At 41.7% G+C, this 27,584-nt stretch overlaps 1 long non-coding RNA gene across 1 annotated transcript; it reads right to left on the bottom strand.

Annotated features, from left to right (window-relative positions):
• Positions 1 to 17: 17 nt before the first annotated feature.
• On the bottom strand, positions 18 to 27,584 carry LOC127657079 (uncharacterized). The gene is made up of 3 exons (XR_007972244.1): positions 27,517 to 27,584; positions 23,706 to 23,842; positions 18 to 107 (listed from the first exon to the last, which is right to left on the bottom strand). It is a non-coding gene; the product is annotated as an uncharacterized LOC127657079 (long non-coding RNA).

Below are 27,584 nucleotides of genomic sequence, written 5' to 3'. Positions count from 1 at the left end.
TCCTCCTGTGTGCTCATGCCCTCGTGACCCTTGTCCTCCTCTGCTATGAACCTAAGCTAACCTCCTCTTGAGGGTGCTGAGCAGGGAACCATACTCTCCATCCATCTCTACAACAGAAAAAAGTACAACAATTGGTAGCCAGCAGTGTGTTCTTCATAAATCCATACACTGAATAGTCACCAAAGGCTTGCAGACTAACCAGAATGTCCAACTGCAGACAAACCTCTCACACTTTCCTTGTGAACAGGAAGCTACACACAATCTAAATGCAGTCGCTGCAGTGTGTGGAGTTCTTGCTCCGGACATGTCGAAAACAGCAAATTCGTTGAAATAGGCAAATTCAAATTCATCTTTCAAGTTTCAAAGAAACTGCAAAAAATGTGAAAGTTTTTTTCCAGAAAAAAAGAAAACTAGCTAGCAGCGCTAACACAAATAAATGCTTCGTAACTAAAAAGGTTTGACTATCTTCCACTATCAACAAAATTGTTAAAAAGTTATTGATATTTAGCTAAAAATGTACATAGTATTTCTAGCTAATGTTTATTTAGCAAGTTTCACGGAACTGCCTGTCCAATGAATGTCGTAATTTGTTTCCGAAAAAAAAACTAGCGTTACTCCTACAAATAAATGCTTCGTAACTAAAACGTTTGGACTTTCAATAGACAATATTGACAACACATGTTAAATAACTTGTTTTATCTTGAAATATTGCCTCAGTTTTCAATTTGAAGCAGTAAGTCCAACACTGGAGGTAATCTCCCGTGACGTCCTCTCTGGCTCCGCTCAGGCAAATGGAGGATGACGCAAATGACTAAACATTTATTATTCACGCTCAGTAATCCCTTAACCAATCATATGTGCCTTTAGCTTATATTGTCATGGGTATCTGGCAGTTTTCAGAAATAAAATAGGTGAATGGATGGCGAAGATATTGAGACAGGAACCATGGGAATAATTATTCCCAAATTTGAACACTCTGGCTGGAAAGGGTTAAGCAAGGCCAAAAGAAATAGTGCATCACTCTATCAAAGGTTTTCTTAACCATAAATGTCCAACTACATCATTGAGCAGTATGTAATACCAAGTTACGCAAGTCAGCTGGTATGCCCATAGCACTGTCACTAACTAACACTCCATCTTGCATGAAATAGCCACTAGCAACAGCATCTAGATATTCATAGGGCCTAATTTCAGCAAACAACTTTACTAAACCTGCATTTTTTTGCTGACCTGAAATCAGCTCTCTTTGGGAGATTGACGGAAGAATTGGCAAACTCGCCGGTATAACAAGAGATTTTTCTTGCTCATTTAAATTTGCATCTCCCGATGCACGGTTCATGGCACAAGTTACAGCACAAGATACAAACATGTCTGGAAAGTCTAGCATTTTTTTTCCAACTCAGTTGAGAGAAATTTTCAACTGTCGGTGGAACACCACACCACACACGTCCTCCAGCCAAACCTTTCCAAAATAAAGTCTACATGTTCTACAGGTAAAGAAGATCGTAGAGCAATCTCAATTTCTCTCTGCAAGAGATCTGATTCTAATTGAATTTTATGAATGTGTCACGATTCACTGTTGTCTGCCCTGTGTTTTGCCTACACTTCCCGTAATTCCCTACTCTCATCAATGCCAGCTGTCTTTCATAGTCTTCACCTGTGTTTCATTAAGTTATTACCCACTGTGTATATAATGCTCTGTTGTTTGCTTGTTCTGGGTCAGTTGTTGAATGTATGTACTTGTATGTATCTAGACCTAACGTGTTTTGCTCGTGCTCTTCGTGGATGTTTTGTCCTGTCTATGTTTTTGTCTCCCCTCGTGGATGTTTTATTTTGTTCCTGTGTCTCCCAGTTATTTGTATTTGTTTATTTTTCATTGAACTCCGTTGCTGCACCTAGATCCAGCTCCTGAACTTTCTTCCCCGCGTTACAGAATGTGTGCAGAAAATATTTTTAACCCTATCCCTTGGATCAAAAAACTACTCCCTGCACTCGACTCAAGAGAAAGGTAATTTTTACTCTAATATAAAGGATTCTGAGGACCCCGTATCATACAATATTTTAACAGGTACTTTGTTAGAACAAATTACCATGGAAACAAACCCAGCAGTGACGAAAGGACCATAGTCTCACTGTGTGACACTGATTGGTCAGCACTACACTGACTCTCAGCCATCACAACAGATGTTTTTTCACCAGAAATGCCTGCAGATATACTTACATGACTGCACACAGGCTGGGAAACAAGAAGTATCGGTCTTGCGGTAACAGACTGCACTTTCCTTTAAGCACTGGACATTCTATCTTACAATGCCCCTTTTCCAGACAGCAGTTACAGGTAGAATTTGGATCTATTTTTCGACTCTGATCTAACTTTGGTGAAGTTGACCTATCCCAGCCATCATATTTTCAATATTCCCTGCGTTTATAGACACTATTACCTCTGTGAGGTCAACACGAACTCATCCACGAGAATTGCGGCTTTGGCTGCTGTTTTTACCTTGCGTTCGTTAACATACCTGGCAATTTGGTCAGGAACAAAGTTTTTAAATTGTTCCAGCACTATCAGATTGTAAAGACTCATATCACACACATCATCGGGAAAAATTACCGCTAAGTTCTCTAGCCACCTCAACATGAGTTTGTTTTTCCCCCATTTATCAAACCCCTAAAATGCCTTTGGTAAGCTTCAAGGGTTAAGCTCACAGGGAAACAGGTTTTTCCAGGCTCAGCTAGGTTTTTTTAAACGGCCACATCAATGCTCTACAGCTTCACAAACTCATCAGCTACACAGGCACGTAGTCACTTAAAAACATTAGCTTCACAGGCACTTAAGTAACTTGAACACATCAGCTTCACAAACATAACAGATTAAACGTAACAGTTTCAGATTCAGATGTCTTCCCGACTCAGGCCGGGAAGACATCCAGCCTGTCTATCACCCCCCATTTCTGGAAAGGAAGTTGGCGACAAGTGCGCTCCCAGTCTGTGGACCACCTTGAACTTAAACGGCTGTAGAGCAAGATACCAACGGGTGATCCATGCGTTGGCATCTTTCATGTGGTGGAGCCATTAGAGTGGGGCGTGATCCGAGCAGAGGGTGAAGGCCCACCCCAACAGGTAGTACCGGAGAGTGAGGACCACACACTTGATGGCAAGACACTCCTTTTCTACGGTGCTACACTTAGTCTCCCTCAGCGAGAGCTTATGGGTAATGTATAGCACCGGGCAATAGCCAGCGAGCCCCAGGAACTGTCTTACCCCCTTTTTGGTCTTAGGCCTCGGGCAGGTCGCAATCGCCGCAGTCTTGTCAATTTGGGGACGCACCTGCCCATGGCCCAAGTGGAGCCCAGATACCGTACCTCCACCTGCCCAATCGGGCACTTCATGGGGTTTGCTGTGAGTCCCGCTTGTCACAGTGATCTCAGAACTGGCCATAGATGCTGCATGTGCCACTGCCAATCATTGCTGTAAATTATGATGCCATTTAAGTAGACAGCGACGTAAGCCGAATGCAGTCTGAGGATTCGGTCCATGAGATGCTGAAACGTAGCCGGGGCTCCAAACAAACCGAACGGAAGTGTCACAAATTGGTGTAATCCAAACGGTGTGGATAGGGCTGTTTTTTACGGGGGATCTGCCAATAACACTTTGTCAAATCCAGTGTTGAATAAAATCGAGCAGAAAGTTTTTCAGGTGTTAACTTCATAATCTGGCTGAGAGTAAAATTAGCAAATATACAGTAGTGGGCTTAATCTTGACATATGTACTGGTAGATGGAGTTTGCCGTGTTACTGCAGTATTTAAGTTTTGCATGAATTGCAGATGACATAAATCTTGAAAAAGCTCAAATGTACATATACTATACATTTTAGTTTTGCCGGCATTAGCAAGAGTCTGTCATCCATTATAAATGTGGTGGTCTACTACAGCACAAGTGACTGAAAAGTGTGACAATGTATTGCAGTTTCGATAATTTGAAAACAGCACTGATGTATCCACAGTTTGGTTAAAGGTTTATTGCTCAATTTTAGTCATCACGAGTTCAATTATTTAAACTGTGCATGTTGTGAAACACATTATATCTCTTTGTGGCCATAAACTTTAAACTGGAAGCTTTTAGATTGTTCCTTTCTGTTGCTAATTGAAATAAATAGTGCTTTCCCACAAATGACTGCTACCTAATAGATATTTTAGAAAAGTGGCAGAAAACGATGTGCTTTTTATCCTTCAGTTTGTAAATGAGGACGAGAGTGCAATCAGTAGCCCTCGACATCTGCAAGAGTTTCAACGCCAACAAAACAACAAAAGAGTGCCAGAACAGAAACTTTGCAAGCTCTTTTCCAAATGTTTGAAGAACTTTGAATTAAACTTTATTTAACACCCCCACCCCCATCACATAAAAGAGACGATTTGGTTCTCTAAAACAACATTCATATATTTCTACTCACAAAACTTGCTACGAGGTTCACTGGATTAATAAACCAGACACAGAACAGACACAACTGTTAGTAATTCTGGACTGAAACAGTAAATTCATCCCCAATTTTTGCATCAGTGCACAGACATCAAAATAATATGGAAATTTGCTCTGAATTAAGTGAGCAAGCCCTTTTCATGCAGTGCCATAAAGGCATGTGAAGGAGTGACTTGGAATAATCTGTCATTGTTTTTTGTAGCCGTCAGCACTAAAATATGATGCTTTCTTCCAGTTGCCTTCAAATGCCTGTAGACTTTGTAATGTGTGAAGCGCACGGCCCTCAGGACGCCACACTAATGATAATAATACATCAGGAAACACAGGCAATATTCAGCACGCATAAATGGATTTGTTCTCAGAGGAGAGGCATAAAGAAATGATATTTACAACAGCAATATCAATAAAATACACATCCCTCAGAGAGTGTGTCTAGAGGGACAAATTTCAGAAAATATTTCATCAATGCTACAAGCCTAAACCTATCCATGTAATGTGTGAGGAATTTAATACTTTCACTGTGCATACACAAAAAATACAGATGCAATTTTTCACACTCAAATTTAAAAGCTCACCATTCACACATACTGTGGACTAATTGCAAAAATTATATAATTTTTCAGAGAACCACCCAAAAAAAAAAAAAAGACTCCAATTATTCAGAAATAATATTGTATGTGTTTATAATCTTATGATAAAGAGAACGTTTAAAAAACGTTTTGTAAACATGTAATTTTGGTTCTGTTCACTCTACCTCACTTTGAAAAGTCTCATTTTATTCCACTATTTCCACGGTTTCAGTACTTTCTTCAGAGATGGCGGAGCTGAAACGCCTGCTTCACTCGCTTCAGCCTGTAACATCTGCTACACCTGTGAAGATGACACAGGAGGATGAGAATGTTCTGAATCGTGGAACTGGGGAAGAGTCGCTTGATTCCCCTCGTTTTTCACATAATTCTGACTTGGATGTGCTTTCTACGATTGCTTCTGATTGTTTTTTTCATGATCATGGGAATGCTGTGGATGTTGCGGCGCAACCATCACCTCAGGATGTTTTCGTTGGTTTTCCAGCAACGGAGGGGTCGAGTGGGGGTCAGTTCAGTCATCAGGACAGGCCCAGCCCTCTTCTGATGATACATTGGCTGTGCTTCGAATGGCTCTTCCTCATCTAGGACTTGATGAGTCACCTGTCCAATCTGCCCAAACCAATGTCTTTTTCAGGCAGGCCACAGCTGTGACTTCTTTTGCCATGCCACCATGTAAAGATTTTGAGTTTTCAAATGCCCTCACTGGTTCTGGTCCGCCAGCTTTGGTGGCTCCTGACGAAGCTCTACGAGGGAATGTGCGATGTCCCAGTGCGCAATGTGGTCGCTCCGATTCATTACTAAAAAAGGCATACGAGTCTGTTGCTTACATAACTCATGCAGAAAACACAATCTGTCAGTTACTACTTGCTGCTACCAGTACACTAGAACCAGCAAATGTTGATCCATCAATTTCACAGTTTCTGCAAACGGCTCTTTTGGCAACGGGCCATGTATTCCGCAAGCTGGATAGTCTTGCAGCCACGCTTCTGGCAGCCCGCCGCCAAGTGTGGCTTGCCCAAGCACGGCTACCTGAGGACTGCAAGTGTGTGTCTTTACAGTACCAGGTAGTCCTACGACTAATAGGGATGTTAACTGCTGCTACAGTGGTGATTACCCTAGGTTTACTCCACATCAGACCACTTCAGTTGTGGAACAACAGTTTGCAACTAGATCCCACCAGACATCGCCATCGACTGATTGTAATTTCTCACCGTTGCTTACGGACGTTGAGGTGGTGGAGGCAGGTGGAGTTGTTGAAGACAGGAGTGCCCCTGGGTGTTGTTCCCTCTCAACGGGAGTTGGTAACGACCGATGGCAACATGGAACCATAGGGTTATTTGCGGGCTCCTAGACACCGACCCAGACCACAGAACATATCGACCTTCTGGAACTACGTGCAGTGTTCATGGCTTTAAAGTATTTCATGCCAGTCCTGCCAGGCCGCCATGTTCTCGTTCGGTCTGACAATACCTCAACAGTGTTCCATCTAAACCACCAGGGCGGCACGAAATCCTGCAGGTTTCTACAGCTTACGCATGAGATCCTGACATTGTGCCAGCCGTGACTGGCTTCACTGAGGGCAGCTCATATTTCAGGAGCATGCAACCAGACAGCGGATGCTCTTTCAAAGGATCGGGTACATCCAGGAGATCTGAATTCATCCAGATGTTGTGCAGGAGATCTGGCTATAATTTGGAAGAGCAGAGGTGGATCTTTTAGCTTCGGAGATGAGCACTCACTGCCGTCTATGGTTCGCAAGGACAGAAGTGTCCAGTGCCTTGGGCCAGGAGGCACTGTCTCACGAATGGCCGAACTGCCTACTATATGCGTTCCCACCTATCCCTCTGTTATGGGAGGCGTTACACAGGATCTCCCTGTGCAAGCACAGAGAGCTATTCGTGGCACCGCGATGGCAAGCCAGACCATGGTTTCCTTTGTTGCTAAGACTTCTGTCAGGCAATCCATGGAAGCTTCCCCCCAGGAAGGACCTCCTCTCCCAGTTGGAGGCCAGCGACTGGCACCCGGATCCAGCTCGCCTGCAGCTTTGGGTCTGGCCATTGGGTTAAATCCTTCTCTGGAACATTGTAATCCTGCGGTTATTCACACAATCTCCAATGCTAGGGCTTCTTCCACACGACAGATCTATGCTGCCTATTGGAGGCTTTTTTCTGCATGAAGTGAGAAGCAAGGGCTCGATCCTGCAACGTGTGACATTCCGAGCATCTTAAGTTTTCTTCAACATTTACTGGAGGAGGGCAAAGCGGCTTCCATGTTGAAAGTGTATGTCGCTGCGATTTTTGCATATCATGTTCCGATTGGTAGCCACTCGTGCATGCATTCCTTTAGTCATCCCAGTTTGAGCCCTTGCAAAGCATTGACATGAAATGTTTAATCTTGAAGACTGCATTTTTGTTGGCTATTGCTTCTGTGAAAGAGTCAGTGAGTTGCACGTACTGTCTGTTAGCTAATTGTGTTTGCGTTGGTTGCTGGATGACTCTGGGGTGGTCCTAAATCCTTCTTTTCTTCCAAAAGTCCTTCTTCCTCAGTTCATTAACCAGCACATTGAACTGGCCTCTTTTCAGACTTCTTCAGGGTCTGATTCAAGTGCTCAACTTTTGTGTCCTGTTAGTGCCTTGAAGTGTTATGTGGACACTACTGCTCAGTATAGACAGTCAGACCAGTTATTTGTCTGCTATGGTGGTGTGAAGAAAGGTGCTCCAGTGTTGAAGCAGAGGTTGTCAAACTGGATAGTGGAAACTATTATACTGGCTTACAAGGCAGCAAGGCAACCATTGCCCTGGGGGCTAACTTGCCATTCCACAAGGGCCATCTCATCTTCATGGGCTGTTTTTAGAGGAGTTTCGTCAAACATCTGCTCTGCCGCTACCTGGGTTTCCCCATGCACGTTTGCCAGGTTTTATAAGGTCAACGTTGCTGCTCATCATGCCATGAGTTCTGCAGTTCTTCAGGAGCGGCCTTAATTTTTTAACAGGTCAGTGGCATTCCTCATGACTATGTTGGTATGGTTTATCCAGTAGTGTTTATACTGCCTCTGGCGGTCAGTAAATGAAACAGAACGTTAATTACACATGTAACTGTGGTTCTGTGAATTCCAGATGACCGCCAGAGTTCTTGGTCACTCGGAATGCGCGAGAAAGGCATACTGAAGCAGAGTGCTGAGCGGCTGTGGTTTATAACCCCCAGGGCTCAGCATATGTCACTATGTGACTTTGTTGGTATTTTCTCTCGACCTATCTGGCTGGTGCTGCAATAATCCAGTAGTGTTTATACTGCCTCTGAAGTTCACAGAACCACAGTTACATGTGTAACTAACATTTCTCAATCATATTCCATCACAATATACAGATCTGAAATGTAGGTGGAGCTCTAATGCATTTTATTCCTCACAGATGTGCTCGTCCTAGACATTCAGTCTAATGTTCAGTTCAAGCATCACCCTCATTATTACACATATATATATATATTCATTGAATATCTCTGACGCTGAGTGGACTAGAGGCTCAATCTAGGTGTAATTAGAAAGCTGAGATCATCATCGTTGAGGTGATAATAATGTGGTAAACTAAAACCATGTTAATTTTCTTGCTTCACTCGTGCAATACAACCTCAATACAAACACACACACACACACACAGTGACATTCAGTTGGAGCAGCAAGATTGAAAATGGTTCAAGGCATCAGATAGTGTTGTATAATTAAAGTGTAAACAAAAAACACAGAAAAGAAATGACTACTCATGAAAGACTCTTAACCATCTCACTAACAGCAGATCAGATCTTACACATTCACTGACAAACGTTATGAACTGCTGACTGAATAGAGCGCAACATGTTTCGGATGTAAAAGTCCCATTCATTTTCTCTAAAGGTTGTTATTCAATGGTATATGCTTCAGTGAAGATATCCGTCCACGTTATTTCAACAAACAAAAAAATTGAAATCATGTTTAATAGTAGAATTCCTGATGAAGAACTACACTACCCATGATCCTGAGGAGAAAGGATCCACCAATCAGAAAATAACGCCAAAAGAGCTCCGCCCACTCCCATGATGCACTGTGAATTATGCAATGGAGTTCCTGTCCCTACACTCTCAAACGACTTATTTGTACTGTATATATCTGATTATTTTACAATAAACTTTAAGTATATGGTTTCTATCATTTTAATCAATGATTTTAAATCAATAGTTTTATATTTTCTATCATTTTGTAGTTCATTCACTCATTAAAGACTTTAAGTACATGGTCTTGTTTCTTTGTCTTTTTGTCTGATTTTCAAATACATTTTTGCTTTAAATCAAAGTTTGTAATGTTGTGAATCACTTCGTAGCTGGTTGGTTTGGTTCATGGATAACAACCCTTTATTGAAGCATTTTAATAAAATCCCTATGGAAACAATTCCAAATATGGATTATATCACTCTATAGACATCTAATGACAATGATCTATGATGCAAAGGATCATGTTTCAGTGAGTCGATCCCAGAGAAACCAACCAAGTCATAGCTGTCATGACACTCTTTGAAGAAAATTTCAGGATTTACACATTGTATTAGGTTGAGTGTGGGCTTGTTTGGTTCAGAATTATCAGTTGCAAGTTGTTATATGTCATTTTCTATCATGCTAATTTTTCATGAACCCTTACTAAAATCGAGATTTTGTGGTAAACTTGCCGCAAATTCGCCACTGATCATTTTCACATGCAAATTTGCTTTGCGGCAAACTTGCGGGGAATTGTCCACTATTGCCAGAGGTTTGCCGGAGGTTTTCCACTACCGGTGAAGAGCTGCAAACTTCTAGCAAACATTTATGGTGAATCAAATGCTCATTTGCATGTGAAAAAAGGAGCTACAAATTTAGTTTAGATTTTTTTATAAGGGAAGTAATAAACCAAAATGTAATGAAAATTCTGTTTATTATACATGTGGATTTCACTCGCTAATACTCCCAGTAGTTTGGTCTCTAAGTGAAACAAATGTGCTTGTTGTATTCTACTAATCAAGACCGTTCTAATGATATATAAAACATGGCTGTACAATATTTGTTATCTTTTTACTGGATGATTGTTTTGATGGCAAATTTGCATATTATGGAATTGGACCAGTTATAATTTGTCAGAAAATTTAAAAGCATTATTATAGAATTGGTCAGATCAGCTATATTCATTGTAAAGATAAGAGTCTAAGCTTTAAAACTTCCTATTTTGTGTATATCAATGATGTGGTTGTTGAATAATACGAAGAAAAAAAATTCCATGATCAATGCCCACTCTCGGCCTGGTACCAGGACACTCTGTGTTTAAGAGCTTAACTAACATTTTTACTTTGCTTACCAAAATTCAAAACACTGCCCCTAGTGTCCAAAGCGGTACATTTTGTTGGGCGTATGGGCACATGTGAGCTTCTTTTTGAGGTTGTAATGTCCATTGAGGGGAGCCAAAAGCAAGTTGTGAAGAAAGTTGCTTCTCAGCTGTACAAGATGATATACAGTGAAGAGGAATGCATATTTTAGAAGATGTACCCCCAACCCAAACCCCAGACCTAAAACTAACCAGTATAAATGTAATGTACGAGGAAAAATAGCACCTCCAAATCACTCTTGTCACTGATTATGTGAAAGCACTTACTTCCTGGTTTCATCACGGGAATCCAATCCAGGTCTCCCACGTTGACGACACAACGTGCTTCAAGTCATGCCACAAGAGAATGTAAACATGCTTGAACCAAAAATGTCTAATAGAAGATGGCACTTGTCAATGAGTCAGCAAAATATGGCTGATTCCAGAGTACTAGAACTTTTGGAAACAACATGCCGACTTCCTGTGTGATCATTTTGAAATAACAGCACAATTACCACTAAAAAGTGTTGAAAGCATTTAAAAGAGTTAATTTGCACATTAAATTGCAGGTAAAAGAGATACCAAAGCTGAGAGATCAAACTGAGTTGGATCTGATTAGCATTTTCCTCTGGCACCAGACACCATAAATAAGAAATGAGAAATCAATACAAGTCATTATACAACTATGCAAGATGAAATATTAACAAGTACTGAAACTGACCTAAAGATTATTTATTTTTATTTTTTATGTACAGTGGCCACACACTTTGAGAAAAGCAAGATATTCAAAAGAAAGACCTTGAACACATTTGTAAGACATGAATCAAGATCATTTGTTTATGTATTTATTGTTGGTTTGTGTGATTGTTTATTTATGTTGCGGACAGTCCGATACGCTCACGTGTGTACTGTAATGTTCCAGCTTCACATTTCTTCACTGAGGATTTCACAAACAATTTAATGTAAATTATAGGAAAATTGGCTGCAGATTGTCAAGAAGAAATAATTGGGTTAAGATGATTTGAGTCTTTACTCATGGCCAGTCCTCAGAGTTCCTCAGTGTTCTCCTCTTTCAAAATAACCCACGACTCCCTCCACAACCCTCATTTGCTGTTTCAAATGTATTAATGGTCCGGAACTTTCCTGCATGATCTTGGACCTCTCTCTAATGAAAATGCTCTGCGCAGGTCCCAGTGCGGTAATCAGCTGAGGCCTCGATCTGCAACAGCCGGACCGCAGCAGCATAGCAGTTATGACCTCTCACATCCAACATCATACATCAATCATTCCATCTGTTCAGCTCCATGAGATAAATCCATGACAATCACCGTAGAGCTCTGCTCAAGGGAAAGATAATCGCAATTAACCTGCAGACTAACAAGAGCGTTCTAACTCCTTGTTTTGCTGTGAGTCAACTGTAAAATAAATCTGAATTCACTGCAAAGACAGCAGAATATGTAATCAGGAGTACCTCAGGTTCTACACTGTCTTTCAAAACAGTCAAATACTCACCATCAGGTTTACAGCACTGAAGTCTTCTTTTCTAGTGTTGACAGTTGTGGTGAAATGTTATTGGGGTTTGTTCGGTAGTGGACAGATGTGTGTTCTGACATGTCTCCTACTGTACGCAGAGCTTTTCCTCTGAGCTCCAGGTGAGAGAGACCACATGTGAACACCAAATGATCACCTTTTGTTTGGAGTTAATGAAATTCTCAGTCGTTTTGTCTAGGATGTTTCTTTTAAAATTCTTAATAAAAAATAGACACAAATGAGTCAACTGTAGACATACAATAAGAATGTGATGAGAAATATTTGAGTTTGTATTGAGATCTTTGACTTTTGATTGCAAACTGTATTATCTGGGCAAGTCTGAGAAAAGTTTGAGACATTGTTGAGAACTAATCTGGGGTGCGTTGCCCTACAATGATGTAACTACCCTGGAGTAACCACCATAGTACAATGCATCATTGTAGAAATTAACAAGCTAGTCACAACTGTTTCCTAAAACCGTAGTAACTATGTTGCACATCCATCGTTTGAACCACGTTTGTTGAGCTGTTGTTTATGACGTTACTCAGGGGGTGGAGTAATAATAATAGCTCAATTACACGCAAACCAGAAAGCCTTTTAATGTGAAAATGCTGCTGAAGACACGAATGCGGCATGCACTTCATAATGTATTGCGATGCAATAGATGGGTTTCCCTCTCTATGCACATGTAGGGCCTTGCCCAATCAAAATGGCAGCAGAGAACGCATGGCCCTTTGTTCTACGATCGAAGGTGAGACATTTAACTCAGTTTCCCAGAGTCCTTTACAGTTTCACAGCTGGATGTGAAGTCCCGCCCATGGACCCAATCTCAAACGCAATTGGTCAAAAAGTGGCCTATGACCGATGAAGTCATCTTGTCAACAAAACTAGAGGACAAAGGCAAAAGCAGCCTCTCTGCACCCAGCATCTAAGCCAGCGGTTTAAAGAGTGCGTAGCTACACGTACAAAGGAGTTTTCCCTCCTATTGGACAAAGGACAAAGAGAGAACACATTTTTCTAACCTCACCATTTGGCCACAATAGAGTAAGATGAACTTAGCCTTGTTCCAGTCTAGTCGTATACGTATTACAACCGGTTCATTCATTTTCACTGCAAGACAACAGTGAATTTATTTAGAAAATAGAAAGGCGACCAGCTTCCAATCTCCCTCGTTTTCTATCAACGTTGACCATCGGCGTTACTTCAGTATTGTTAAATTGTTGTTGTTAGAAGCCAACTGTAACCAGATTACTGTTGGATTTGTATGCAATTAATTTGACAAGTCTCTTCCCTTTTTGATTATTTTGATTATTAATCAAGATACTCAACCTTCAGGATAGATTTTTATGAGACTCGATCAGTCACTTACTATCATTTTTCTCTTGTCAAAGAGTGGTGCCCCGAGGATAGATTTGAATGAAATAAATTATATTATTTCATTTAATTAGTAATTAATAATTGATCATTATTAATAATTTCTGATAGTAAAATTGATCTAAACAACCAGTAGCACCCTACACACATATGCACTCATCAAAAACATATTAACACCACACTTAATCGTTAACATAAACACATAAATGCCGTGTTCTCCGACAGAAATTGTGTGTGATAAAGGGCTTTCTCTAGCCTGTAGTCCATTAAAACAATGCTTCTCAACCTTTTTTTGATGGACACAGGTGCATTAGCGGAGGTTGTGACTCTTAAAACAGATACTTCAGGTACATCGCTAGACTTCAAAATCAGATGAACTGCGGTGCAAATACGTAAAAAACTTTTTCTGAAGTGCATGTAAACGTGATCAAAGTTTTGACAGAATGAAAGAAGCCTCAGCGATGTCAGAAGATATCCACACAGTAAACTAATAAGGAACTATACTTCTAACCACAGGTGGAGAGCTGTAGTTCAAACAACACAACTTTGCGATGCTGTTTGCTTATGTCTGCTGGAACAATGGTTTCGGGAAATACTATATCATTGAATGATGTTGGTAACGAAGGAACTTTCGACCATAGTTTGCTAACGAATAGCACTTTTATGTTTTATAAAACTATTTGTACTAAGCATAAGCAAAGAATCCCAGTAGCTTCGTAGAGTTGTAGAGTTTAACCAGCACTAGGACACAGATTCCCTAGATTTTTTTTTGGGGGGGGGGTGGTATGCCTGGTTTCACTAGTATTTCTACAACTGAATTTACAATAAATTACATTGTAACAACAAATCTACACAAGCTTTGAATATTCCCTTAGAAAACCCTAAATGCTCCTGAGACGGCACACCTAGGAATCCAGACATTTACTCCAGATCTGGTAGCAAGACCACTCTGTCCCCCGGTGGAGGGCCGGGAAGAGAATTGTCAGTTTGCAAATTGGTGTACTTCCAGATCTGAAGACATGTAGAGATGCGCAGTTCGGTCAGTGCTTTCATTCCTGCAGGAGAGGTTGGAGGGGAGGCTGTCCCCCACCACCTTGAAGGTGTATTTTGCTGCTAGACCTCTGGCCGCAGATACAGCAAAGGAATTCGCTGCCAGACCCACCACGAGTCGAGTGCTCCGTGTTGGGCTTGGGCTCCACAGGCATAGTTCCCACTTCAGGCAACTCCCTGTGATGTATTTTCCGAGGTACAGTCCCCCCACTGGCAGGACCCGTGTCTCCCTTGAGCAGTCCTCGCTGCCCTCCGGTTGCCATGTCTGTATTAACTCCTCCCTTGTCAGGCAGGATCTACCACCGTGTGCATTAGCCACAAGTTACCTCCCCCAAGTCTGGGCAGGTTGTGGTCTCCGCAGGGCCTTTTCCTCCTGAAAGAATAGGAATGGAAAAGGACACCTTCCCTGCGCATCTATAGCGTTAAGATATCCCCAGCCATTTTTTAACTCTATGATGAGAAACATAGAGAGAGAAAAGGCCGCAGCTGGCCGGCTGGCTCCCATACAAGTCATGTCGCCTGTTTCCGTACGGGTACTGGGAACCTAAGAGCGGTATATGAGACCTTTCATTGGGGGCGTTGACAATCGACACAACGTCTCGTTCCTTCCGTCTCGTTCCTTCCGTCTCGTTCCTTCCGTCGCGTTCATTCCGTCGCGTTCCTTCCATCGGGGAACGGAGGTTACAACAGTAACCATGACGTTTTCATTATGAGAGTGAGTAAATAATGACAGAATTCTTATTTTTGGGTGAACTATTCATTCAATTATTTAATGAACATCGATAACCAGTTTGCATCATGCCAAACAACACGCATTACCCATGGCGATGTCTCTTATGGCTTATTGTTTTATTATATGCAATTTATTTTTAAGTTGGAACCCATTTTCAGCAAATTTGATTCTTTTCTTGACAATCTTGATTGAAAGCATCCTAAAAGCATTCTCTCACCTCTCTGGCTCCTCCATAATAGATGTTCTTCAGATACTACATGACTGTAATATTCAGCAATGCCTTGAGTTCAGTATGAAATGTGGTGAAAGAAGCCGAGAATGAAGTCAACGGAAAGCACATAAAATAAGATGGGTTATTCGGAAGTTTGTGTTACATGAAGTCGGTCCCTCGCCACGGCTCCAGTCTGACAGCTTGATGGACTCTTTAATAGTTATTCACCGCTCATTTCTTGGGAGATAAAAATGGATTTCTAAAAGATATTTAATAAGAACATAACATACAAAAGCCTCAGGGTGGCCTTCTAGGTGATGTTTGGTGAACGTGAAGCACTTTAAAACTTACACTGACTTTCATGTCATTTGTCTGCTACATTTCACAATTGAATAGATCCATGAGCCAGAAAATGGTTTAAATTCTCATTTGAAGCGCTGTGACACTGTTAAACCAGATCCAAAGAAAATATGATTCATCTTTACAAATATTCATTTCTGCAAAAGATCTGACGAAACTAGATACATTTAGTATGTCAAGAGCAGGTCGGTCTATAGACCTGGCATTAAAATGGTAATGTGAAACATCATGTAGCCATTTTCACCTCCGTATGGCAGATGAGTGTATAATCCAAAATTCATATTGATCAGAAGCTTCATATATCTTTAATGAGGTGATTAATTGCTTGTTTAAGAAGCACTAGTCTGGGTTTAAGTGTAGTTTGTTGCAACAGCTCATAACGGTGGAAACACAGGCTAAAATCTCCTGATGGTGAAGCACTTCATTTCCAGGGTTGCTATTATTGGATGATGTCTTGGCATTCAGAATCATCCGAGAGCAAATCACAACACATGCTTTATGATGAGCTTAAAGAAGGCAGTTTATAGAGATGAAGTCAAATCTTTTTTCCTGTAACAATTGCATACTGTGTAAAGGAGCTATTTCTTTCTAATCTAACCTGCATAATTAGTTTTGTTGGTGTAAGATTGATTTAGTGATATTACTGTATATATATACACTCACCTAAAGGATTATTAGGAACACCTGTTCAATTTCTCATTAATGCAATTATCTAATCAACCAATCACATGGCAGTTGCTTCAATGCATTTAGGGGTGTGGTCCTGGTCAAGACAATCTCCTGAACTCCAAACTGAATGTCAGAATGGGAAAGAAAGGTGATTTAAGCAATTTTGAGCGTGGCATGGTTGTTGGTGCCAGACGGGCCGGTCTGAGTATTTCACAATCTGCTCAGTTACTGGGATTTTCACGCACAACCATTTCTAGGGTTTACAAAGAATGGTGTGAAAAGGAAAAACATCCAGTATGCGGCAGTCCTGTGGGCTGAAAATGCCTTGTTGATGCTAGAGGTCAGAGGAGAATGGGCCGACTGATTCAAGCTGATAGAAGAGCAACTTTGCCTGAAATAACCACTCGTTACAACCGAGGTATGCAGCAAAGCATTTGTGAAGCCACAACACGCACAACCTTGAGGCGGATGGGCTACAACAGCAGAAGACCCCACCGGGTACCACTCATCTCCACTACAAATAGGAAAAAGAGGCTACAATTTGCAAGAGCTCACCAAAATTGGACAGTTGAAGACTGGAAAAATGTTGCCTGGTCTGATGAGTCTCAATTTCTGTTGAGACATTCAGATGGAAGAGTCAGAATTTGGCGTAAACAGAATGAGAACATGGATCCATCATGCCTTGTTACCACTGTGCAGGCTGGTGGTGGTGGTGTAATGGTGTGGGGGATGTTTTCTTGGCACACTTTAGGCCCCTTAGTGCCAATTGGGCATCGTTTAAATGCCACGGCCTACCTGAGCATTGTTTCTGACCATGTCCATCCCTTTATGGCCACCATGTACCCATCCTCTGATGGCTACTTCCAGCAGGATAATGCACCATGTCACAAAGCTTGAATCATTTCAAATTGGTTTCTTGAACATGACAATGAGTTCACTGTACTAAAATGGCCCCCACAGTCACCAGATCTCAACCCAATAGAGCATCTTTGGGATGTGGTGGAACGGGAGCTTCGTGCCCTGGATGTGCATCCCACAAATCTCCATCAACTGCAAGATGCTATCCTATCAATATGGGCCAACATTTCTAAAGAATGCTTTCAGCACCTTGTTGAATCAATGCCATGTAGAATTAAGGCAGTTCTGAAGGCGAAAGGGGGTCAAACACAGTATTAGTATGGTGTTCCTAATAATCCTTTAGGTGAGTGTATATATATAGACAACTTTTTTTTTATTAGATAGTACCACGTGAAGCACATTTTTTAGGCACATCTGGAGTTCTTAAGTACAGTATTTAAGTATTTATATATCAATAAAATCTAATCTTTGTCTCATATGTTTCATTTGACATTACTTAGGGTAAATGAGACACTGCAAAAAAACAAAAACAAACAAAAAAAAACATGTATTAAGTTTTCCAGTAAAAATATTTAACCATTCTTATAGCAAGATAAATATACTTGAGAAGCTAAATTACATGAGATATAAAGTCTTTAAAAGAAATCTTACCCCATTGGCAAATATCTTTTTTCTTCCAATTTTTAAACATAAACCCGACTAAATTTAGTAAGACTTCTCTTAAACAAGACTTAAAGGTGCTGTAAGCAATTTCAGTCATTCTACTGCCATGAGACTGAGACGTTGGATTAGCCACAGACCCTCTTTCCAAAACCCTGCTGTACAAAGATAACAAATTAACTTTATTGAGACCGATACAAGCGTAAATGTTTAGCATCAAGCATCAAAATAGCACCCTCAACTGACAACTGTTATGAACAACATGCCATATTGCACGCAACATGCAACATGCGTGCAATAGACACACGTTAGTAATTTGTTGACATACAGTAAGAATAGAGAACTATAACATTAATGTGGATAGCATAACTCACATAATTTGCTTTTGGAAGAATTTGAGTTCATTTTGAGATCTCTTTAGACTTTGATATCTTGGCAACTGTAACAAGTTCACAGGAATGAGGAAACAGGAGACGACGATTTTCAAACTCAAACATTGTCTTTTCATCAGAAGACGCGCTCGTTTAACAGAAAATGTAAACCAGTGCACATAACAAGAAATCCAAATGGGGAATTAAATCAGGGTAGCGTTCAGTATAACGGCAACGGCCAACACACAAACAGCTTGTCAGCTGGGCTCTCTCTCCCTCACACTCTGAGGACTCGCCCTTTTATATCCCCCATCTCTCACTGCGAACACAGAAACAAGCAATTACCATTCATCTCAGGTGAGAACCCTTACTGCTCTCTTTCAGACAAATGCTTGACCACGCCATCTCCTCAACATAACCCCACCTCAGACTTAAATGGCTGGAGTGCAAGGTACCAACGGATGATCCTTCATGTGGTGGAGCCACTGGAGCGGACATGATCCAAACAGGGTGAATGCTCATCCCAACAAATAGTAGCGGAGAGTGAGGACTGACAACTTGATGGCCAAGTGCTCCTTCTCTATGGTGCTGTACTTAATCTCCCTCATAGAGAGCTTCCGACTAATGTATAGCTCCAGGCACTCCTCCACCTCCACTACCTGGGACAGTACAGCACCCAGCCCCCTGTCTGATGTGTCTGTCTACAAAACAAAAGGGAGAGTGAAGTTAGAGGAATGCACAAGCAGCCTGCCACTAAGTGCAGCTTTTACCTGCATGAATGCTTGTCGGCACGGCTCTGTTCACTGGAATGAGTCTGGAGCTCCCTTTCTAGTGAGATCAGTCAGTGGGCTGGTGACATCCAAATAAATCAGGCAGGTCGCAATCACCACAGTTTTAACAATTTGGGGCCACACCTGCCCGTGACCCAAGTGGAACCCCCAGATACGGCCCTCCACCCACCCAATTGCGCACTTCTTCAGGTTTGCTGTGAACCCCGCTCATCGCAGCGACTTCAGAATGGCTCCCAGATGCTGCATATGCAGAGTGCGGTCTGTGGACCCTGTCCATAAGATGCTGAAATGTAGCCAGTGCCCAAACCAAACAGAAGTGTCACAAATTGGTGTAAACCAAACGGTATGAAGAAAGAAGTTTTTTCATGGGACATCATCGCTAAGGGGATCTGCTAATATCCCTTTGTTATATACAGTGTCAAATAAAAGCGAGCCGTGCCAATATAAGAGCAGTTTGTCAATATAAGGCATTCAATACGCATTCAATTTCGACACTGCGTTGACTTTTCTATAATCCACACACAACCGGACTGAACCATCACTATTGGCCACCAGAACCAACAGGCTTGATCAATCATTGAGGGATTCTTCTATTATCCCCATACTGAGCATGGCCTTTAATTCTTCCCATACTACCTGTTTCTTGTGTTCGGGTAGGTGGAAGGGACAACAATGTACCACGACCTCGGGGGTTGTCTCAATGTGGTGTTCTATGAGATTAGTGAGGCCGGGGAGAGGCAAGAACATCAAGCTCAATGTGGGTAGCAATACAAGTATTTTATCTCCCTATGCAAACTCGCGTAGCCGAGTTCCCCTGTTATACAGCCAGGACTGACGTTCTTGCACCTGTAGCAAATTCTCCTGTGATAGTTGCCCCAATGTGTGGAGATTTGCTCTCATGTTGAGAACGTGTTACATTTAATTTTTGCTCTGTGAAGGTCCCTCCTCCCAATTTTCCTTCATGACGTCTAAAACGCCACAGGGCTTATGCCCATATAACAATTAAATGGGGAAAACCCAGTGGAGGCTTGTGGGACCTCTCGCATTGCAAATAACAGGGGTTCGAGCCACTTATCCCAGTTCCGAGCATCTTTGTGCACAAACTTACAAATCATAATCTTTAAGGTCTTATTAAATTGTTCGACCAAGCTGTCCATTTGTGGATGGTACACGATTGGCCGAATCGATTTAATACCCAATAATTTGTACAGCTTTCATAGTGCATGTGACATAAAAGCAGTGCCCTGATCAGTGAGGATTTCTTTAGACGATTCTAAAGAGTGTCTCCGCAACACTACATGCAGAGATGCTGTGCAGAGGCACTGCTTCTGGATATCATGTTGCGTAATCCACCAATACTAATTCAATGCTTTGCCTGCATGCTGTCTGTTCTAATGGCCCATGGTCCATGCCAGTTTGTTTGAAGGGGACCTGAATCAATGGAAGGAGGTGCAATGGCACTTTTGGAGTGGCCAGCAGATTCACCAGCTAACGTCCCTGTGAATGCCTGGCCAACAGAAACAGGCCATGAGACACCTTAGTGTTTTCTCCTGTCCCAAGTGACCTGCCATTGGATGATAATGAGCCGTTGAATAACATTTCCGAACAGCTCTTTGGTAACAACTGGGTTGTATTTTCATTTGTCTGAGCGCACTATGTCACTCTATACAACCAATTTTTTATAACTGAAAAAAATAGATATGTGAGGGCGATGCCCGTCTGAAGACATTGACAATCAATCACTATCACATGGTGAATTGCGTGCATCAGGGTTTATTCTCATGACTGCTCTAAAGGGAAATCCTCAATCGGGAATTTGCGGGAAATAGGGCACATGCAGATGGTCATGCCTTCCCAGCCAGCAGGTCATGCCTTCCCAGCCAGCACTTCGCCCATCTCACATGACTCGCTTTCTTACAGGACCCAGGTGAGGTGAGGACTATCCACCGCCTTGACATTATGATTTGTCCCCGGAACATTATTGTGAAAGTCACTACAGGATAATACTGAATATCCCCGTTCACACACCTCACCTCTACCTGATTATTTGCATCCAATGCCCCATTTTGAACCAAGTATTGATGAATGGAGGTTTGATTAGAACCTGAAACCACCAAGGCTTGGTATGTAGCCCCTTTGACACTCGTACCAGTATCTGGTACGTCCCTGCTCGATTAGGGGTGGTCTGTGGAGTGTCGGGGACCCGTATCAAGGCCCACACCTCCATTACTGGGCACAGATCTTGGACATGACCCAGCTCCCTGCAATTTCAGCAGACTGGCCCAAGCCTCCTGCCCACACCTGTGGCAGCGGGTTCCCTCACCTGGGATGAAAAGAGGGGAGAGATGGGGTTTGATGTACTGGGAACCCCCAAGGCCGGGGAGCCAATTTCGGGGAATGTTCCCCCGTTTCTGGGGAAACAGAACAGGAGGGAAGGGAGGAGGGGTGGAGAGAGAGCTATATAGTCTTTTTCCAGCTGGACTAAAGGCAAATGAGCAACTCTTAATGCAGGAGGTCAGCGACCGGAATTTGTTGTGCCAAAATCTGAGCTTCCCTGGTCAGCAGCGGCAGCAGATGACCGCCCATTGCTCTTGTGGCCATATCAAGGCTTTGGCTGTGTGCTCAAAGAGCTTATCTTTTTTTTCTCCCCTTTTCTCCCCAATTTGGCATGTCCAGGTCACAATGTCCTTGTGGTGGTGTAGTGACTCAATCCAGTGGTGGAGGATAAATCTCAGTTGCCTCCATATCTGAGACCATCAATCCATGCATCTTATCACATGGCTTGTTGAACGCATTACCGTGGAGCGATACCATGTGTGGAGGCTTCACACTATTCTCTGAAGCATCCACGCATAACACACCATGTGCCCCACCAAGAGAGAGAACCACATTATAGTGACCAAGAGGAGGTTAGCCCAATATGACTCTACCCACCCTAGCAACTGGGCCAATTGGTTGCTTAGGAAGCCTGACTGTATTCACTCAGCACACCCTGGATTCGAACTTGCGACTCCAGGTGTGGTAGTCAGCGTCTTTACTTGCTGAGTTACACAGGCCCCCCACCTCCGGATTATCTTGAGGGCCCATCTTTGTGATCAACATGTAAGGATTCGCTGCTGCAGGGGAAGAATTTACCTGCCGGTCATCCTTCTGGTCCCGAAGGAGCACATAAAAATGCTGCTGCTGCTCCATGTGTCCAGGAGTGCCTGGTGTTGGGCCTGGTGGATGCTGGCCAGGGACCTAAAGACACTCTCCAGCAGCAATGACTCCATGGCAGCGTGTCCTCTTCCTCATTTTCCCAGCTTTCGGCACTAGTTTAACAAGTTCACAGGAACGAGGAATCGGGAGATGACAATTTTAAAACTCAAACCTAGTCTTTTTATCAGTAGACATGCTCGTTTAGCAGCGAAAAAGAAAGCCAATGCAAATAATAATAAATCCAAAAGAGGAAATTAAATCAGGGCAGCGTTCAGTTTAATGGCATCGGCCAACACACAAACAGCTTATCAGGTGGGCTCTCTCTCCCTCACACCCGAGTCAGCCATTAATTTTCCCCCGACTCTTACTGCGAACACAGAAACAAGCAATTACCAGCAATTCATCTCAGGTGAGAACCCTTTCCACTTACTCTCTTCCAGATGAATGCTCAACCATGCCCTTGCCTCCACAGCAACTTGGAGCAAAATTTGAGACATTGTTGAGATCTCTTGAGTTGGAACATTAGAGGAGATTACTGGAGTCTTTTTCACAGGAGAAACATCTAAGTAGTAGCCCACTTCAACAAAAGTCTCCATTTGCTCTTCATTTAATCTCATTGCTGTCTATGAGAAACAATTGAGATATTTAAGCAATCTCATTTGTGGTTGTTCTTTCTTATGTGTACGGTTGAAATTCATAATCTGCTTGGAAGTAAAAATCTTGGTGAGCCTTAATACAAACAAGATGATTGCATATGAATCTAGCAGATTGCGGCATTGTGTATATTGTGTATCCTTAGTGAGGTAAAGTCATAAGCCAGAGTGGTGTATCAATTATCTTCATATCTCACACGTGAGTTATCATCAGCAGCATCATCATTAGCATCTGCTATGCAATGATATGGCAAATGGATCTGCTATTGATCCAGAAGAGCAGATGGAGAGAGAGAGAGACAGAAAGGCAGCAGGCAGGTTTGGTTGCGCACAAGGGTAGGAGGGCATGATCATGAGGATATAGAGGAGATCTCCTTTGGGTTCTGCTCTAATGTGACTTCTCCTTCACCCTCTTTGGAGATAACACCTCAAAACATGAAGACTACTCATATGACAGGATGCTCTGGAAAGTGTACTTTAAAAAGTTTATCTATAATTGTTACCTTAAAGAGCTGTTTATATTGTATAGAACACTTAAAATTAGTTTTGGTGGTGTAACCGTATGTATTTATTTTACGTGATGATGTTAAATAATATTTTTGACACAAGTCATTTTACCACATGAAGCTATTTATTTTAAAAAAAATTCAGTGTGGTTTCAATGTAATGTTTTTATTGTTTTATGCTATCTATCTGTCAGTCTATCTATCTAGCACCACCTATAGACCATTTCATATAAATTTTTGATTTTATCCCTTTTCTCCCAATTTGGAATGCCCTATTCCCACTACTCAATAGGTACTCCTGGTGGCGCGGTTACTCACCTCAATGCGGGTGGCGGAGAACAAGTCTCAGTTGGCTCCACTTCTGAGACCGTCAATCCGTGCATCTTATCATGTGACTCGTTGTGCATGTGTTGCACGCCCTGTTTATTGGGCCGGGCTGACAGATGAGAATAAACCTGTTAAAACAGGACAGAATGAAGAGACGGGAGAAACAGGTCTGTGCTGCACATATTCCCCAGCAGTTATATTTATTTAACAGTTGGTTTTAAAACAGTTTTGTTTTAAACAATAAAGGGATTTTCTTTTCTTTTGTTACTTAAAACCAAGTTATGTCATTTGTTTTTTTGGCATCTCCTTTTTCACTTATTTTCTTGTTCACAGAATTCACATTGACATTAGGTATTCAAATAAATCTATAAATTTGACTCTCTGCATCTATAAAGATAAGCCATGTATTTACACACATATAAATGTTTTACATGAATTAACTTGTAAGGCAATTATTACCTGAGATATTTATGCAATACACATATTTAACCTTCAATTCTTATTGGTTTGAGCTTTAAAAACATCACCACTTTGCATGAATATGCATATTCTCCTTTACATAACAGGAAACAATGTAATATTACATTTGTACACACTGAAATTATTACTTGTGCCATGTGACTGAAAGTGCATTAACTTAGTACATATATGAACTTTCATGGAACCCAACACAGATATTATGAGTAAAAATTAATAATGAACACTCTAAGATGGTAACTGGAGCCTTTTTGAGGTAAATTAATTACATTAATTGAACGCACCACACTGGAGTTCCCAAAATGGCGGACCATCGTCAAATTTCACATCTTTTCACAAATTAGAGCATTTACAATTATGACAACACAAGCATATACAGTATGTGTGTTATGCAACCTGATATATTTTGTGTTATTTTTCCACAGTCATACCTGTTAAAACAGGACAGAATGAAGAGACGGGAGAAACAGGCCTGCTCTGCACGTAATCCCCAGCAGTTATGAGGCACGCAGGCGCAGTATCGCTATCTTCACCGCAATCTCCCAAACTCCCCAAACTTTCAAAGCCACAGTCCACTTTCAAATTATGAGTCCCATTCTCATTCAATAGAAAACTGCGGTTTCAATGTAGTCAATTGTCCACAAGAAGTAACACAGCAATAAATCATCACATTTCTGTTCAGATATTCTTATTTCTACTGAACAATACAAACATTATCCAAATGTGTGCATACTTTTGGTGTCACACATGACACTGCGGAGACTCACAGCACAGGAGGCTCATGCTACTCTCTATGATCCATGCACAACTTACCACACACTCCATTGAGAGCAAGAACCACTAATTATGACCACGAGGAGGTTACCCCATGTGACTCTACCCTTCCTAGTAACCGGGTCAATTTGGTTGCTTAGGAGACCTGACTGGAGTCACTCAGCACGCCCTGGATTCAAACTCGCAATGCCAGGGATGCTTCAATATACGCTGAGTTACCCAGGCCCCCCCATAGACCATTTAAAAGGAAGTGACATATTTGTTCCTAGAACTTTTATGACTAATTGTCAAACACAAACACAAAAACAACAGTGGGAGGCACTTCATTTATAGTGACACACAGCGCTAAGGTTAACATGAGAGTCAGTAATATCAACAATCAAATTTGTAGCATGTTGTTCAGTGACTGGTGCTTCCTCGATGCCTGGAACTAACAAAAAACACAAATGGATGCCTGGACCGCAGCAGTGAAGTGAGACGTCTGCATAAATACACTACTAACAACTGTAGGATATATAGCACACATTTTAACTCTGGTAAGTGAATTCAAATCATTTCTAAACTAACTGTAGGTTTGAAAGTTAGAGTCTAGCTGTTAAGTCAGAATATTTTTTTTTTCCGGGCTCTAAAAAGTGACCTAATGAGTCACTCCCATTATAATGAATAAAGCTGACGCTTGCAGTGTCAACAGCTTAATTTATTATAGTGGTAGCAGTGTCAGCCATGACACCCCGTGAAGGATTAGATAGTTATATGGTGTGTTTTGAATTTTGACTCCCTACAAACCTGTATTGCAATAGGCTCTGGACAGATCAGGGCCATGTTTCCCAATAATGATTGATCTTAGTTGTTAAGAGCATTTTCTACGAGCAATTTTATGAATGTTCATAATTTTTCTGTATGTTTCACCAAAACTGCAGTGAACATAAATGCTCAAGGACGCGTGCTACTTAAGACCGTGTTCTAGGTTCTGGAATATAACGTATATACCTTAGCAACTGTCTAACAACCTCTGAGAACACCTTAGACACCTAACATACTTTCAAACTGCAAAAGTATCCAACTATATATATGGCTTATATAACCGTCCAAATTCAAAATTATAAATGAGCCAAATGAGCTGTAATTTTCAGTAGTGTCTAGCTTGTATGGCGCCCTGGGCGAAACCCACTTTAGCACCCCTACCACACACACACACACACTCCCACTAACATGTTGACTGTGGGGGGTGATTGAGATGGCTGGTGGAGTTCAGGCCACCCACTTGTCTGTGTTGCACTTTGTGCCGCCACCGGCAAGATGTCGCCTCCGGCTGCCCATGTCACCTATGCCTAAATTTGCCACTGGTCATTTCACACACACCAAAACCCTCAAGCACTGCTATCTGTAGCATTAAAATAACTTTGAGAAAAACAGATAGGGACAAGATACTTCCTGTAAGGAAGAGGATATCCTGTGGCACAGTGATATACACCTCAAGTGCTGACGAAGAGTATCTTGTGTTTTCCCACAATGCATTTTTAAAGTACACAGCATGGTCATCCTAAGCTACATTATTTTTCATAATAGACACGTACAAGTTTGAACGTCGTTTTAATGTTCGTACACATGCTCTGGATCCTTTGACATCATCTCATCCAGCAGCGAAAGTTACTCGTACGTATTTGTCTGTGCCCGTTTGTTTTGTAACACTTGATTACCTGAGAATGTTCACAAATTCACGTATTGTTTCCGCACCATGAACGGTGTCATAAATATTTGCTGTGCTCTAAATATTTTCACAAGCGATCAAAATCCCTCAGTGCAGCAGATGCATGTGAACAAAAACCAACGCAAATAAATGTCTCGGGCATGCTGGGGAAGGAAAACACGTCAAAGCGGCACTCATTGAAGAGTTCCTGTCTGTCAGGTAAAGCTGACTGGCGGCTAAGATTAGCAAGGATTTGGTTGATGTAGTACAACTTCGGCAGAGGACTGTGAAATAGTTTCATGCAACATTCCAAACTCGCTATCTGTCAACTCATTTTGCCTGAGACAGATGATTATCACTGTAGCAGTCTAAGGTGCAAATCTGACAGCAAACAAAGCCTTGTATTGGCAGTCATGTAAAAAGTACAGGATTACTCACTCACAATCTGTCTTGTGGCCAAATAAACTAACTTGAAGCCCACAGATATTTGAGAAATGCCACAGTTGGGCTGGACTGTAGAAAGTGTTTTTACAAACAATTTCATCGTTAGCTGTGCGAGTCCTTCTTCTCGTGACATGATCCTAAGAAAAGACCTTGAGCGAGAGCCATGTTGAAGAGTCCAGCTGCAGAGGATGTGCCCTCAAACCCGACCTCAGTTTTGACTTTCTGCTGGTTTGAGTTACTGCAGGTGGATCCTCTCTCTCAGAAGGTCATGCAATGACATAGACCTGATATAAACACTGAATATCACTAAATTGTGAAATGGAGGTGATATGTAACTCAAGCAAACCAGGAAACACATTTTTCAATACAATACATTTCAGGAAGCATGTTTCACATATATGTGCATTATTAGCTCACCTCAGACCGAAGGTCACATGCATTTTCACAAAATGTTCAAGAGAGAGGAAGAGTTTTAAGGAAGGGTG

This window comes from Xyrauchen texanus, chromosome 16 (assembly GCF_025860055.1).
Source record: "Xyrauchen texanus isolate HMW12.3.18 chromosome 16, RBS_HiC_50CHRs, whole genome shotgun sequence".
Lineage (NCBI taxonomy): Eukaryota > Metazoa > Chordata > Actinopteri > Cypriniformes > Catostomidae > Xyrauchen > Xyrauchen texanus.
Note: the sequence above shows the minus strand (reverse complement) of the source record. Positions and strands in the feature narration are given on the sequence as shown.